Below are 16953 nucleotides of genomic sequence, written 5' to 3'. Positions count from 1 at the left end.
GATGGGAGAGATAAGAGCGTGTTTAAAAGAAGAGGGGACTACACCAGAGGAGAGTGATAAGTTGATGAGGTGAGCAAGGTAAGAGCAGACAGTGGGAGAAATAGAGCGAAGGAGGTGGGAGGGGATGGGATCGAGAGGACAGGTAAAGGGAGGAGAGGAAAGAATGAGTGAGAGAACGTCTTCCCCTGTTGTGGGGCAAAAGGAGCACCAGAGTTGATTGTTTGGTGGGAGGTGAGGCGATGAGGGTGGCGGGAGAAGGGGAGGAGGAGATGTTCAGTCTGATGGCCTCAATTATGGAAGAGAAAAAGGTGGCAAAGTCAGAAGCGAAGAGGGAGGGCGGGACAGGAGGGGGAGGGGGAGAGAGGAGGGAGTGGAAGGTGGCAAAGTGGCGGCGGGGGTTGGAGGACTGAGAAGAAATGAGGGACTTGAAGAAGGATTGTTAAGCAAGGGAGAGGGCGGAGCAGAAAGAGTAGAGAATGAGTTTAAAGTGAAGGAAGTCGGCCAGGGAGCGAGATTTCCTCCAGAGGCGTTCAGCAGTGTGAGAGCACTTTTGGAGGAAGCGGGTGAGTTTGGAGTGCCAGGGTTGGGGAATAAGGTGGTGTCTGTGGATAGCGGAGGCCGGGCAACAGCATCAAGGGCAGTAGTGAGGGAGAGGTTGTAAAGAGAGGACGCCTCGTCAGGACAGGCCAGGGAAGGAAGAGGTGATAGTAGAGTTTCAAGAGAGGAGGAGAAAGAAGAAGGGTCAATAGCATCAAGGTTGCGCCTAGTGAGGGTGGCTTTAGGCGAGGCGGGAGCAGGGGAGGAGGACAGAGTGAAGGAGAGGAGATGGTGGTCAGAGAGTGGGAAGGGAGAGTTAGAGAAGTCAGAGAGATCACAGAGATGAGAGAAGACAAGGTCGAGGGAGTGACCAAGACAGTGGGTGGGGGAAGAGGTCCACTGAGTGAGGCCAAGAGAGGAGGAAAGGGCGAGAAGTTTGATGGTGGCAGGGTTGGAACGGTTGTCAATGGGGATGTTAAAGTAGCCAATTATGATGGAGGGGAGATCAGAGGCGAGGTAGTGGGGGACGGTAGATGACGGAGACACGGAGGTGGATAGGGGAGAAGAGACGGATGGAGTGAACTTCGAAGGAGGAGAAGGAGAGGGAAGGAAAAGTAGGAATCACCTGAAAAGTACAGTTAGGGGACAGGAGGAGGCCCACTCCACCTCCTGGGCACTCATCCAGTCTGGTGGAGTGAGTGAAGGAAAGACCCCCGTAGGAGAGAGCAGCAGGAGAGGCAGGGTCAGAAGAAGTAAGCCAGGTTTCAGTGATGGCAAGAAGGTTTAGAAAGTTGGAGATGAAGAGGTCATGGACGGAGGATAGTTTGTTACGGATGGACCTGGAATTTCAGAGGGCACATGAGAAGGGGAGGATGGGAGCAGGGGAGATGCGGATGAGATTGTCGGGGTTGGAGGAGCGAGGGGGGGGTGAGAGGTGGGGTGGTTAGAGTTGGGCAAGAGAAGGGGGGTGGGGGAGAGGATAGATATGGGAAATGAGCGGGGCGGCATTGTACAGAGCAAGATCAAAGGCAGTGGCGAAAACAATATGAAATGCAGTTAAATGCAATGCAGTAAAATTAATATAAAGTGCAGATGAAATGACATGAAATGAAATAAGAAAATGAAAAATGGGATGAAATGAAATAAAAGCGAATAAAAATTACAGTGCGAATAAAATTAAAATAAAACAATATTAAAATAAGATGCAAAGCAATAAGATAAACCATAAGATAAAATGGAATACACTACAATACGATAAAATAAATCGAAGTCATAAAATAAAATAAATCAAAGTAATAGGATTAAACGGGGGGCTGCAGAGAGCCGGTACCAGGTGTGAGGAACGGGAGAGTCCAGGAACGGGAGAGTCCCAGTTGTAGAGTCCAGAGACCGGGGAAGGGGAGTGCAGGGCTAATCACCACAGGTCGTTGTAGTCGTCAGTGTAGTGTAGACCAGAGATCAGGAGCAGGCAGCGGGAGACGTGGCCAGCATGCCCGCAGGGGCAGGACGAAGACAAGGCAGCAGAAGATGAGATGGCGGCAGACCAGGCGGCAGGTGTCCAAAGGAAATGGCCGACGGACCAGGCGGGGGAGACACTAGGACAGGCAGCGGGAGACCAGCAGGGACAGGAAGACCAGGCGGCGGGTTTCTAGGCAGACTAGGCAGCGAATGTCAAGGCAGACCAGGCGGCGGATGTCCAGGCAGACCAGGCGGCGGATGTCCAGGCAGACCAGGCGGCAGGGAGACACAGACAGCTTAGGCGGATCGGGGTCAGCAGGCGGCGGTCAGCCACATGTTGACGATTGATGGGGTAGACGGCAGGAGACAGAAGGCGGATCCAGGCAGCAGGAGACACGAGGCGACCCAGGCGGATCCGGTTAGCAGATATCAGGCACCCTCACAGAAGAAAGCAGAGCGGGGCCCGCAGCGGGGCAGCTTGGACGGAGCGGGGGTCCGAGCAGGGGAGCCAGAGGAGGAACAGACTTGAGCGGGACACAACTGAGGCCAGGGGCAGCTGGAGGCGTCACACTGGAGGACTGGAGGTAAGAAACTATTGGGGTAGTAGGCCCAAGCCGCGGCCTGTAGTAGTGGAGGCGGCAGCGGTCAGTGGTGGGCATATGGATGGATGGGGCAGACGAGGTTAGTGGAAGGCAGCATTACCCGGTGAGGAATTCGGGACCTAGGGCTATCTGAGCAGGGCTCCAGCAGGGGGCTGGAGAGCACAACCACACGTCTGCACTCATCGGCGTTCAGCAATAGGATTAGGGCAGGGGTCATCTGAGGCGTTCAAAACATGGTGCTAATGTGGAGGGACAGAAGATGCCGGAGCCGGTGCCCGTGAAGAGGGCGAAGATGTCCGGCAGCGCTGTGCCCCTGGAGGGGCTGAAGAGGTCCCCGATGGTGCCCAGCAGGAAGAAAGAAGAGAAGAAGAACTTACCCGTCCATCGATCCAGCGGCGGTGAGTATAACTTCTTTCTTGCAGGTCCTGTGCGCGGGGGAAGGATGAGCCAATCAGGGCTCATCTTTCCCCGCTGGCCAATCAGCGGCCGGATGCGCGAGCCAATCGCAGCTCGCGCCCGGCCATTCAAAAGATTGGCGCCGACGCGAGCCAATCAGCGCTCGCGCCGGCTAATGACGTCACGCCGGCGACTATATAAGTCGCCGGGTGGCGCCATTTTGGCAGAAGTCCGTCGGCGGAGAAGAGAGAGGACGTCTCTGCAAGACGTCCAGCAAGAAGACCAGCGGCAGCGGCGGCAGGGGGCCCTTGTAAGGGCCGTGAGCTACCCTGCCGCCAAAAGACTTCAAGCAAGCCGCCGGAGCGGAGATCGTCGGCGGGGAGCCCTTGTAAGGGCTGAGAGCGCCCCCGCCAAGCAGCTCTCAACAGCGCCGAACCGGAGAAGAGGCGCCGCCGGCTGGAGGGTCTGGAAGACCCGGAGAAGGCGGAAGAAGACGGCGTGGCAAGCTGAGACTCCTGCGCAGAGCAGGTAAGTATACTCAGCGTTAATTCGGGCACTAGGCCCGTGGGCACAGTCGGGCACAAGGCCCGTGGCACACTAAAGTAGGAGCACAAGGCCCAGGGACCTGGGCACTAGGCCCCAACGTGTTAGTGGGCCAGTAGGCCATTGTATTGATATAAAAGGGGACAAGCCCCTGTTAGCTAGTGAGGGGGACTCTGAGCCCCAGGTATACAAGGGCACAAGGCCCTTAGGTAGTGAGTGGCCTAGAGGCCATAGGAAGGCCAGAGGGCCTGGTTAGGGGCTAGTAGCCCGTAGGCTATTAAGGGCACAAGGCCCTCAGTCAGTTAGGGAGGCCACAGGCCTCAGGCAGGGGCTAGGACCCCTAGGTAGTAGGGCACAAGGCCCTAGTGAGTGGGCTCAGAGCCCTGAGGTAGAGAGGGGGCTGAGGCCCATTAATCAGAGCACAAGGCTCTGTGTGTAGCTGGGCAGAGACCCATGGTGTGTAGGGCATAAGGCCCTGGTGGTGTGTGGTAGAGGCGTGGGAGCCTCGTGAGAGTAGGCGCGGTCCTGTGTGAGGTGAGCACACGTGGTTAGGAGGTACGGTCGAGCGTAGGCTCCTGTGGTGCTGTAGCAACCTGCTGGTTGGCTAGCAGCGGTGTGTTCGGGTAAGTAGCGGGCAAAGTACTGTAGACTGTATTTATTCTGTCTGTGTGGCGAGTGTAGTTTACATTACAGTATTTTGGTGTGCTATATAACTGTCCAGGGGCAAGACGTCAGGCCCCCATTAAAGGTAGGCTCTTGTTCCTGTGGTTTTCTTGTGCTAACCCGTGCTGTGGGGATAAGTGTAAGTAACAGCATACACATAGTCAGGGGAGAACACACGTAGTTTTCCTGTCCCTTAGGTCCCCGGGGTCACACTGGTACCCAAGGGGGGTGGCTGAGTGAGTTGGTGGCAGTGCAGCACACCTTGAGGCAGTTCCAGGGGCGGCCGTGGTTCTGATCAAGGGTCCTCAAGGCCGGTTCCGTGCAGGTGGACCTGTGGTTCCGGACGTAGGGACACGTGTGAGATACCCGAGTACAGGCAGTCGGGCGGTTCAGTTCGATCGGCTGTTCCGTGCGGCAGTCGGCCCGCGGGTTAGTGTGCTGTTCTACTGAGCCTCAGCCGGGCTTAAAGAACCCGTACTTAGGGCCTGTGTGTGACTCCATAGCAAGAAGGCAGCTTCTTGGTACGACCTGGGTGAGGGGGTTAGGAACCGCCCTCCGGTTTAGGCTGTGAACACCGGCTGGTGTTCCCCGTAGCGTGTAACTGAGTAGTTCCGTTAGTGCACCACACTTAGTTAGTCATAGTGGTTGACTTAGTTGCGTTGCCGACCATTAGAACGCTGTTAGGGTCGGGTCGCCGTTGTAGTTAGTCCAGTTTTGTGGGTGCCATCTTAGTTTCACGGAGAGCGTAGAGGGAGGCTGTGTGTTCTTGTCATCCGCAGGAGTCGGGAAGGTGCAGGAGAACCGGATCGGAAGTGGGAGTGTCCCGGTGAGTATCACGCTCGATTCCCCCTTTCGGTTAGGCCCTCACCGGCAGGTGTGTGAGGCACTTGAGGCGGGATTAGTCCTCGGATTAGTCTTGGCCTTCAGTGCCTGTAGTCCCCCGCGTCTTGGCAAGAACAAACTGAGGAGGCGGCAAGGAGCTTGGACTGACCGTGTCCTTGTCCTTTGCCGTAGTCTCGGACAGCCCTTACCTGGTAGGCACGGCCGTAATCTCTGTCTCTATCTTAGAGGGACGTGATTGGAGGTGACTGCAGCTGCGGATCTGCTGGGATTAGATCGCAGCTGGGAAATCGGAAGCGGACTGGAGGTGACCATCGTTTACAAGGTGAGTTCTTTTCTGTTGCGTCTGTCCCTGTCTTTCCCCGCAGGGGGCGTTACATTTTGGCGTAGTCGGCAGGATCAACGATGGCTCATCGGGGGATCATTCCGCTGTACGAGGGATACAGCTGTGTCATCTCTCGTGACGAAGTGGCAGCGTTCACGAAGCAAATCCTGGAACGTTGTGAGACAAGGAAGAAGAAGAACAAAGGTACTAAACGGCAACCGGTGGAAGAAATGCTGTGCTGGAAGTGTGGGTTGCCTGGACACTTCGCATACCAGTGCCCAGTTGCCGAGGAGCTCTTTGGTGAATGGGAGGACGAAGAAGTCTCCGATGAATGGGAAGACGTAGAAGTCTTCGAGTGGAAGGACGAGGAAGCCTTCCATCCATGGTCTCAAGAGAAGTCGGAATCTGGAGGGAAGGATCGGCAGAGCCTGCTGACTGTCGGATCGCAGGTGATCGTCCCGTCCAAGCAAGATTCGCGACAAGAATACCCACGACAGCCGGATGCTGGAGCTGGGGTATTGGAGACGTCGGATACGTCAGACGACTTGTCCGTGGCTGTGGAAGAGTTGGTCCCTGAAGACGAAGGGAGAACTGAGCAGACCCTCCACGGGGCAACGTTGTGTCCGGAGACATGTGAAGATGTCTGCCCGGTGGTACCTGAGAGGATGGAAGCCATCAGTACCCCGGAAGAGAGAGCTGCTGAAGAAGTACTGCCTGAAGAAGTACTGCCTGAAGAAGACTGTACTTTAGAGAGCGCAGCTGGAGAGTGGTGGATGTTGTCACCTTCTGAAGAAGCTTCCCGCACAACCGAGGAGGTATCGGACGGATGGGAGGTTCCGGCAGGCGCCGAGGAAGAGACTCCCTGGATACCGACTTCGGGCGAGGAGGTTGCCAGGATGGGGTGGATCCTGCGCGAGAGGACCTTACCGCAGAGGATCCGGTGGACGCAAGTCAGGGATGCCGGTAAGCGACCCTTGGAGGTGGACGTAGAGGAGAAGACGTTGATTGTGGGGACCACAATGGAAAAAGGCGGCGGAAATGTGGAGGGACAGAAGATGCCGGAGCCGGTGCCCGTGAAGAGGGCGAAGATGTCCGGCAGCGCTGTGCCCCTGGAGGGGCTGAAGAGGTCCCCGATGGTGCCCAGCAGGAAGAAAGAAGAGAAGAAGAACTTACCCGTCCATCGATCCAGCGGCGGTGAGTATAACTTCTTTCTTGCAGGTCCTGTGCGCGGGGGAAGGATGAGCCAATCAGGGCTCATCTTTCCCCGCTGGCCAATCAGCGGCCGGATGCGCGAGCCAATCGCGGCTCGCGCCGGGCCATTCAAAAGATTGGCGCCGACGCGAGCCAATCAGCGCTCGCGCCGGCTAATGACGTCACGCCGGCGACTATATAAGTCGCCGGGTGGCGCCATTTTGGCAGAAGTCCGTCGGCGGAGAAGAGAGAGGAGGTCTCTGCAAGACGTCCAGCAAGAAGACCAGCGGCAGCGGCGGCATGGGGCCCTTGTAAGGGCCGTGAGCTACCCTGCCGCCAGAAGACTTCAAGCAAGCCGCCGGAGCGGAGATCGTCGGCGGGGAGCCCTTGTAAGGGCTGAGAGCGCCCCCGCCAAGCAGCTCTCAACAGCGCCGAACCGGAGAAGAGGCGCCGCCGGCTGGAGGGTCTGGAAGACCCGGAGAAGGCGGAAGAAGACGGCGTGGCAAGCTGAGACTCCTGCGCAGAGCAGGTAAGTATACTCAGCGTTAATTCGGGCACTAGGCCCGTGGGCACAGTCGGGCACAAGGCCCGTGGCACACTAAAGTAGGGGCACAAGGCCCAGGGACCTGGGCACTAGGCCCCAACGTGTTAGTGGGCCAGTAGGCCATTGTATTGATATAAAAGGGGACAAGCCCCTGTTAGCTAGTGAGGGGGACTCTGAGCCCCAGGTATACAAGGGCACAAGGCCCTTAGGTAGTGAGTGGCCTAGAGGCCATAGGAAGGCCAGAGGGCCTGGTTAGGGGCTAGTAGCCCGTAGGCTATTAAGGGCACAAGGCCCTCAGTCAGTTAGGGAGGCCACAGGCCTCAGGCAGGGGCTAGGACCCCTAGGTAGTAGGGCACAAGGCCCTAGTGAGTGGGCTCAGAGCCCTGAGGTAGAGAGGGGGCTGAGGCCCATTAATCAGAGCACAAGGCTCTGTGTGTAGCTGGGCAGAGACCCATGGTGTGTAGGGCATAAGGCCCTGGTGGTGTGTGGTAGAGGCGTGGGAGCCTCGTGAGAGTAGGCGCGGTCCTGTGTGAGGTGAGCACACGTGGTTAGGAGGTACGGTCGAGCGTAGGCTCCTGTGGTGCTGTAGCAACCTGCTGGTTGGCTAGCAGCGGTGTGTTCGGGTAAGTAGCGGGCAAAGTACTGTAGACTGTATTTATTCTGTCTGTGTGGCGAGTGTAGTTTACATTACAGTATTTTGGTGTGCTATATAACTGTCCAGGGGCAAGACGTCAGGCCCCCATTAAAGGTAGGCTCTTGTTCCTGTGGTTTTCTTGTGCTAACCCGTGCTGTGGGGATAAGTGTAAGTAACAGCATACACATAGTCAGGGGAGAACACACGTAGTTTTCCTGTCCCTTAGGTCCCCGGGGTCACACTGGTACCCAAGGGGGGTGGCTGAGTGAGTTGGTGGCAGTGCAGCACACCTTGAGGCAGTTCCAGGGGCGGCCGTGGTTCTGATCAAGGGTCCTCAAGGCCGGTTCCGTGCAGGTGGACCTGTGGTTCCGGACGTAGGGACACGTGTGAGATACCCGAGTACAGGCAGTCGGGCGGTTCAGTTCGATCGGCTGTTCCGTGCGGCAGTCGGCCCGCGGGTTAGTGTGCTGTTCTACTGAGCCTCAGCCGGGCTTAAAGAACCCGTACTTAGGGCCTGTGTGTGACTCCATAGCAAGAAGGCAGCTTCTTGGTACGACCTGGGTGAGGGGGTTAGGAACCGCCCTCCGGTTTAGGCTGTGAACACCGGCTGGTGTTCCCCGTAGCGTGTAACTGAGTAGTTCCGTTAGTGCACCACACTTAGTTAGTCATAGTGGTTGACTTAGTTGCGTTGCCGACCATTAGAACGTTGTTAGGGTCGGGTCGCCGTTGTAGTTAGTCCAGTTTTGTGGGTGCCATCTTAGTTTCACGGAGAGCGTAGAGGGAGGCTGTGTGTTCTTGTCATCCGCAGGAGTCGGGAAGGTGCAGGAGAACCGGATCGGAAGTGGGAGTGTCCCGGTGAGTATCACGCTCGATTCCCCCTTTCGGTTAGGCCCTCACCGGCAGGTGTGTGAGGCACTTGAGGCGGGATTAGTCCTCGGATTAGTCTTGGCCTTCAGTGCCTGTAGTCCCCCGCGTCTTGGCAAGAACAAACTGAGGAGGCGGCAAGGAGCTTGGACCGACCGTGTCCTTGTCCTTTGCCGTAGTCTCGGACAGCCCTTACCTGGTAGGCACGGCCGTAATCTCTGTCTCTATCTTAGAGGGACGTGATTGGAGGTGACTGCGGCTGCGGATCTGCTGGGATTAGATCGCAGCTGGGAAATCGGAAGCGGACTGGAGGTGACCATCGTTTACAAGGTGAGTTCTTTTCTGTTGCGTCTGTCCCTGTCTTTCCCCGCAGGGGGCGTTACACTGCAAAAGGCAACTCCTACATGTGTTGATCTTCCTCCATGAAATGATCCTTGCCACACCTCCTTTGTGCTCCACCTGACAGCTGGGGCATAAGGTCTGATATGTCTTCAAATGAGATACAAAAAGGCAATGAAAAATGGGCATTTTGGCGCCAGAATGTACTAGTAGGCTCCAGGAGATTTTTGTGCAAAAGGGGATGGGCCAAAAATGCACTGCTGAAGGCTAGCGGATGGTTGTTGGTTGCTATGAATTGTGCTGTTAATGCTGCCTGGGATAATGAAGGATCTACCCACAAGGAGTTATTGAGTGCTTTTGCTGAACTATTGCTTGAGGGATGTTTGCAACTAAAGTTCCAGAGTTAAAAGCCAGCCCAGAAGGAAGCACCTTTGGAGTAAAGGAAAAGACCCAGCTTGCCACTGCCCATCAGATGTCAGCAGGACTCATATGAAGACAGATACGTTTATGGTTTAGTTTGCTTTGCTGTGTTCCAAGTTATTAAAGTGAAACAAGTGAGACATCAAGCTGTGTTATTAAAACTTCTGACTGGAACTGTAACATTGCTATTGAGAGGTTATCTGTTGTATTCAAAGTTTATCTGCAAACTGACTCAGAGTGCTAGGGACATAGGGCCTGATTAATTAAGGAAAGTAAGGCAAAATAAGGAGTAAGTTTTCTCCTGGACAAAACCATTTTACAATGCATGGGGTGCAAATTAGTTATTATTTTGTACATAAGTTAAATACTGTCTGTTTATCTATGTAGCACACAAATACTTGATAGCTTTATTTGTACACTGAAAATTAAAGATGATCTAATACATGCCCTTCCCCAACTCTAAATCTGTCCCCACATTTTAAGTTTACCTCCCATTGCAGTATGCAAAGTTACTCATTTTTTTTGCTTTACTTTCCTTAATGAATCAGGCCCATAGAGAGTATCATTTGTCACTAGAGTTTGTCTATATTGCATCAATTTGTATAAAAGGTCTTGTAGTATTACTTCCCTATACTACTACTAGTTATCTGCCACTATGGTAAAATCTTACACCACAAGCAAAGAGAATAAAGCAACGAGTTTCTGCAGTTTTAGCACTGTGCCCCAGTAGTGTCATTCCAACACTACTGGGAGTACCTTTGTCTCTCTACCATACCACTAGGTCTGTAGAATCCTATCTTACACTACTATTGGTGTGCCAACTATCTGCCCCATAATAGTGAATCTAGATATTAATGAAGTGATAATGAAAAATTAACTAATCATATCTCTTGTCAGTATTTGGTAGAATTTGGCACAAAAAGTCCAGTGTACTTTTTTCTTTTGGTTTTTGATTAAAAAAACAAATGAATAACCAATGGTAGCTCTATTTTTGTTCGTAGCTAATTAGTTACCTCACAATAGCCTTTTTCCCCAAAGAAGTAATATGCAAATTTTCATCAATATTTAACTTAACCAATATTATGTTATATACTTACAATGGCACACAATGAATAGAAGTTTTCCTTTTACAAATGCTGTACTATCTAAATAATATACAATTTATATAGAAAGCAATTGGCCAGGGCAATAGTAAGATCAATCATTATTATTATTTATTAGGAGCCACAAGGTATCCGCAGCGCCGTACAAAATACAAAAGTACAATACAATTAGTATACCAGGGTACAACAGTACAGAGTAAAACGAGTATAACCAAGACTTCAATATCTCCAGGCATAGCAAGTACAGTGGTGTAGGAGGAGAAGAAATGGAATTTATACAGAAGGGAAGAGGGCCTTGCTCATAAGAGCTTACATACTAAAGAGAGGGGAAACAGACAGCAGGTACAAGAGGAATCAGCAGAGGGGATCAAGCAAAGGAGGAAACAGGGAGCTGGGCGGTGAGGAGAAAAGAAGGGCAAAGATTAAGCGGATAGCTGGTAGACCTTGAGAAACAGATGGGTTTTGAGAGACTGTTTGAAGGAGATGGAGGGAGGGAGGTTGTTCCAGTGGGGGGGGCACCATGGGAGAAATTTTGAATTCTGGCATGGGATGAGGTGATCAGTGCAGAGGAAAGGCGACAGTCCTTGGCCGAATGCAGGTAACGTGCGGGAGTGTGGGCCTTGTAAGTGACCGTGAGGAGTCTAAAGAGTATTCTGTAGGGGAAAGGGAGTCAGTACAAGGTAAGGTAGAGAGGGGAGGCAGAGGAAGATCTGTGTGAAAGAAAGAAAGATAAGTCTAGCAGCCGCATTACGAATAGAGCGAAGAGGGGTGAGATGGGAATGGGGGAGGCCAGTGAGGAGAAGGTTACAGTAATGGAGACGGGAAATGATGAGAACATGGATAATGATTTTGGCAGCATACTGAGAGAGGAAGGACCAGATGCGGGACATATTCTGTAGTTGGAAGCAACAGAATTGGGAAAGAGATTAAATGTGTGGGGCAAAGGAGAGGGAGAAGTCGAGGGTGACACCCAGGCAGCGGAGTTGGGATACAGCAGAGATGGTGGTGTTCTTAACGATGATGGATAGTTTACAGTGGGGTGAAGATTTAGAAGGAGGGAAAACAATGAGTTCAGTTTTCACAATGTTGATTTGGAGAAAATGTGAAGACATCCAGTAGGAGATGGCAGAGAGGCAGTCGTAAACAATAGAGAGAAGGGGGGGCAGAGATGTAAAGTTGAATGTCATCGGTGTAAAGATGGTGCTGGAGGCCAAAGGAAGAAATGAGATCGCCCAGGGAGGTAGTGTACAGTGAGAAAAGAAGAGGGCCAAGAACAGAGCCCTGAGGGACTCCAATGTGGAGGGTGGAAGGGGGTGAGGATGAGTCAGGAGTGGACACAGAGAAGGGGCGGTTGGTAAGATAAGAGATGAACCAAGTAAGGACAGTGCCAGAGAGACAGAGAGAGAGAAGAGTCTGTAGAAGGAGGAGGTGGTCCACGGTGTCAAAGGCCACAGAGAGGTCCAAGAGAATGAGCAGGGAGATATCACTCCTGGATTTGGCCAAGAGTAGGTCATTTGAAAGTTTGCCCAGGGCAGTTTCAGTGGAGTGGAGGGGGCAGAAGCCAGATCGGAGGGGGTCAAGGAGGGAGTTAGCAGAGGTGGCACTGAAGAGGCGGTTGCAGACAATCTGCTCGAGTAGTTTGGAGGCAAAAGGGGAGTAGTGATATGGGGCAGTAGTTAGCTAGAGAGGTGGTGTCCAGATTAGGTTTTTTAAGAATAGGGGAGATAGGGGCGTGTTTGAAGGAGGAGGTGACAATGCCAGTAGAGAGAGACAGATTGAAGAGTTATCTAAGGTGGGAACAGGCAGTGGGGGAGAGTGAGCGAAGGAGGTGGGAGGGGATGGGATCCAGTTAGCAGGTAGATGGGGGAGAAGAGAGAATGAGAGAGTAGACTTCATCACCCAATATGGGGCGGAAGGAGCACTAGAGTTTGTTATTGGAGCAATGGCAGTTGCCGGAGTGAGAGACGAGGAGATGTCCAGTCTGATAGCCTCAGTTTTAGAGGAGAAAAAGGAGGCGAATTCAGTGGCAGAAAGGGAGAGCGGGATGGGTGTGTTGGGGAGAGAGATAAATGTGGTAAAGAGGCGACGGGTATTGGAAGACTGAGAAGAGATAAGAGACTTAAAGAAGGATTGTTTTGCAAGGGAGAGGGCGTAACTGAAGAAGGAGAGGATAAACTTAAAGTGAAGAAAATCAGCCAGGGAGCAAGATTTCCTCCAGAGGCATTCAGCATTGCGAGTGCACATCTGAAGGAAGTGGGTAAATTTAGTGTGTCAGGGATGGGGCAGCCGATGCAGGCGGTTAACAGAAGAGGCAGGGGCAAGGGCATCCAGAGCAGTGGTGAGGGAGAGGTTGTAGAGAGAGTTTGTCTGGTCAGGGCAGACCAGGGTAGGAAGAGGGTAGAGAAGAGTGTCAAGAGAAGAGGAAAAAGAGGTTAGGTCCAAAGCATCAAGGTTGGATTGGTGAGGGTAGAATTAGGTAGGGGGGTTCAGGGGAGGACGACAGAGTAAAGAAGAGGAAGTGGTTGTCAGAGAGAGGAAAGAGGGAATTAGAGAAGTCAGAGAGAGGACAAAGATGAGAGAAAACAAGGTCGAGGGAGTGACCAAGACAGTGGGTGGGGGATGAGGTCCACTGAACGAGACTAAAGGAGAAGGAAAGGGCAAGAAGTTTAATGGAGGCGGGGTCAGTGGGGTTGTCAATAGGGATGTTAAATTTAACAAAATTGATGGAAGGTAGGTCGGAGGACAGGAAATGGGGAAGACAGGCTGAAAAGTTATCAAGAAAAGGGAAGTGAGGCCGGGGGGCGGTAAATGACGGCTATACGGAGGTGGATGGGGGAAAGATACGGATAGAGTAAACTTTGAAAGAGAAAAAAAAAGAGGAAAGGCACAGTGGGAATGACCCGAAAAGTACAGTTAGGGGAAAGAGGGCTCACACCACCTTATTGAAGGTCATCCGGTCTGGTGGAGTGGGTGAAGGAGAAGCCTCCATCAGAGAAAACGACGGGGGAAACAGTGTCAGTAGACAAGAGCCAGGTTTCAGTGATAGCAAGAAGGTTAAGAGAGTTGACGATGAGGAGGTCATGAATAGCAATTACTAGGCATACGTAATTACAAAAAAGTATAGCAACTAATAGAAAAAAATAGTTTGAAAGAAAAAGAAGCAAAATATAGCTGGATTTAAAGTTGGAAAAATATATTTTAATGGGTGTAAAAAACTAATAAAAACTTAAAAGAATTATAAAAACACAATGGATCAAAATCAATCAACATATAAATGAACTTAATAAGTAGAGTATTTCTTCTGAGAAATTTGAGAAAATGTTTAATTACATTTAATATTTCACAGGCCAGACTGATAATGTGCAACAAACTGATAATTACATTTTCTTTTTGAACTTTTGTCCACTGTTGTTGATTCCAAAATCAAAATCGACAGCCTGTGTTGCAAAAAATCAGCAGTTTTAGACAATGAACTCTTGAAAAACATCTAAGCAAGCACAACTGTTTTATAATACTACATTTCAATTGTCACAATTGCCAAACTCAAAATACTTGTTCATATGAACATTTTGGTTTTCAAGCCATGTGCATTTTCAAATGTTAACTATGGTACATTCTAGTCGAAAGTATTGTAGTGCACCCCCTAGTATGACCTGGAAACATAACTTTCTGATAGTTCCATATGACACTATTATAAATACATGTCAATAAACATGAACACACACACATCATGATACAATTGCTATGATTCAGCACAAGATGAATAAATCATACTTACAAACTTGACAAAGTTGGTTTCCAGGAGAGGTGGGCGTGATGGGGGTGGGCCCCCAAAATGCTCGTCCTTTTGGACCCACCCCCCGTGACGTAATGATGCAAATGCGTCATTTGACAGCGGGTGGCAGGGCCAAACGCCACAATTCACCAGGAATCGCGGCATTTGGTAGCTAATTCTGCCCACTTCACTAGGAAGTGGGCACTTCCTAGTGAAGTGGACAGATCCGGGATATTGCCACACTCGCCCGGGAGTCCGGGAGACTCTCGCAAAATGCGGGAGTCTCCCGGACATTCCGGGAGAGTTGGCAAGTATGCAATAAATGTTAATCCAGACAAAATTGAAAACTGGACTTGTCAGTTGGTTATACCATTTCAACAATCAATGTTGTCTGCAGTAGAAGCTGATAGATCAGCCAGGCTGCAAGTGTTGCCAGTAACACTTTCCTCCTACCTCCTTAGCTAAGGAAGTAGGTAGTTGTGACCACCAAAAATATAAAAAGTAGATTGCCATAAATCAATGAAAAAATAAAAAAAACAATTTCATCCAGTGCATTTTGCTTGAGTCTAGGGTATTGATCCCTAGTTCCAGGATATTTCAAGGATCCTGCATAATATAATGTTTGTTTTATATTTTGATGGACTCATTGCCACACATGGCTATGGACAATTAAACCATATTTATAATTGCAAGCATCTCAGAGGAGTGACTTTTTATATAATCTGTACTTATAAAGTGGGTGAGTGCAATAATGTGGCAGTACAGTATAAAGCCATATATACTAAGCTGTAAACTTGAGATCTCTATCAAAAAAAAAAATAACATGTACACACATATACACACACACACACACACATATATATATATATATATATATATATATATATATATATATATATATATATATAAAATATATATATATATATATATATATATATATATATATATATATATATATATATATAATTGACCAGTAACATCTTTCATTGATATAGACATTCCAAATTTTTCTTTGTTTCAGAAATGTTATGTTTTCATATGTTTAATTAGCTCTGGTGCTGATTTTATTTGCAAATAAGGGTGCTAGCTATACAAATCTGTATCTGATCTTTTTTTTTGACAGTGAAGTGTGGTTTTAGAAGTAGGTGACATCTACTTCAATCTGGCTATCAAGAAATATCAAATGTATAAGTAAGTGACATACTTCTTCACAGAAAGAGCATAATCTGTAAAATTTAAAAAGAAAATGGTTCTTACCGCAAGAGGAGTTCCTTGAATAATAGCGTCCTTTCTTCAAAATTGTCAACACGAGAATCCACAACCTCAATTTTTATTGCATACTACTGTATAAACTAGGATTCCATTTATACAGACTTAATCAGCATTCTCCTGGTTTGCTTAGGCTCCTCTTCAGAGTGAAATGGCTGAATAATAGGAAGATGTGCATGGAAATGGAGATAGGCAGTTGTTTTCAATGCTAATCATTCCAAATGCAATTGGTTACTGACAGAGTTAGCAACACCCCACGCAATAAATGTTGCTTTCAGTTCTCTGTGTTAATGCAGGGAGGGTGTTAGTTGATTGGAGATTCTATAGTTACCATACTGGAAACAAAGATGTGCAAATAGTCAGTGAAAATTTCACAATGTTTTGTTTGTTACCTGTATACTATGTGTAAAATGATGCCACAATCAATACTCTCTCTTAATATACATCCATATATGTATGTGGAGGAATGGGATTTTGTGTTGTATGTATAAATACCTCATTTACTGCACAGGTATGCCTAGATTTCTGCCAAACCACAAGGGGAGCAAGAAAGCCTGTAGATTGTAATCTCTCACTAGCAGGACTCTCTCTGTCTCATGTCTGCACCTTCTCTGTCAACCTTGTTCATCCCTTTTCTGTTTCTTAATTTGATTTATTTTTTGGATGATTTTTTGTTACATTGACTATCCAGCACTGACTTTTGTGACTACTTATAAATAAACAATGATAATGATGGCAGCATTTGCGGAGGAGCAAACAGCCGATAATAGGATTTGGGGGCCATCGAGGGCTTCCCTTGCTAAGTACAGAGAAGGCACATTGTTCTGTGGAGCAGTAGAGTAAGATTATACAAACGAGATAATAGGGTGGAGGGGACACATTTACACTGGCATTCCTTGCTGCGCGAAAGAGCATGCAACTAAATTCACTCCACAAAAATACTTTGTTCAGGTGGAGATTGGGTCTTGATATACTTTTAATGGGATGCATATTGTACGTTTCAGCAGAGATGCTAATTTCTATAAAAACCTTACCGAATGTAATAAAGACAGTCTCAATGTCCCTTCCTTTCCATTATTAATTTAAGCCATAAATGAGACTAGCTAGAGCAGTATTTTAGTAGAAAAACAAACCTCCTCTATGCCCACTTCAACTTGGAGAGAAAACAGCGTACGTTGTATGCAAATGCCCTGGCTCAGCTTTAGTTGGGCCGCATACTGCATTGTGCCCTCTTCTAGGCAGTTTCCAACCTGTACGAGAGCTCTCTTGCCTCACTATAACTTGCAAAGCAGAATAAATGAATGAATGGATGAATGAAAGAATGAATGAATGAATGAAGCCTTGGAAACAACATAGTGCAGAATATTGTCTAACATGAAAAATATATGTGCATGAAAGTCATTTTCCATTTTCAGGGAGTTCATACAAAATTAACTGAAGCAGATGAGGT

At 49.4% G+C, this 16953-nt stretch overlaps 1 protein-coding gene across 2 annotated transcripts in view; it reads right to left on the bottom strand.

Moving 5' to 3' along the window:
- Nucleotides 1–16076, bottom strand: part of CCDC190 (coiled-coil domain containing 190) — a 126291-nt gene extending 110215 nt beyond the window's left edge. For both annotated transcript variants that reach the window (XM_075184082.1, XM_075184080.1), the window contains exons 1-2: nt 15999–16076; nt 15492–15838 (exon numbers count right to left, since the gene is read on the bottom strand). The gene's annotated coding sequence lies outside the window, so the exon portion shown is untranslated. The remainder of the gene's footprint in view (nt 1–15491; nt 15839–15998) is intronic.
- Between the last annotated feature and the right edge of the window lie 877 nt (nt 16077–16953).

This window comes from Mixophyes fleayi, chromosome 8, assembly GCF_038048845.1.
Source record: "Mixophyes fleayi isolate aMixFle1 chromosome 8, aMixFle1.hap1, whole genome shotgun sequence".
Classification (NCBI taxonomy): domain Eukaryota; kingdom Metazoa; phylum Chordata; class Amphibia; order Anura; family Limnodynastidae; genus Mixophyes; species Mixophyes fleayi.
The sequence above is the reverse complement of the archived record's forward strand: the minus strand, read 5'-3'. Positions and strand labels throughout refer to the sequence as shown.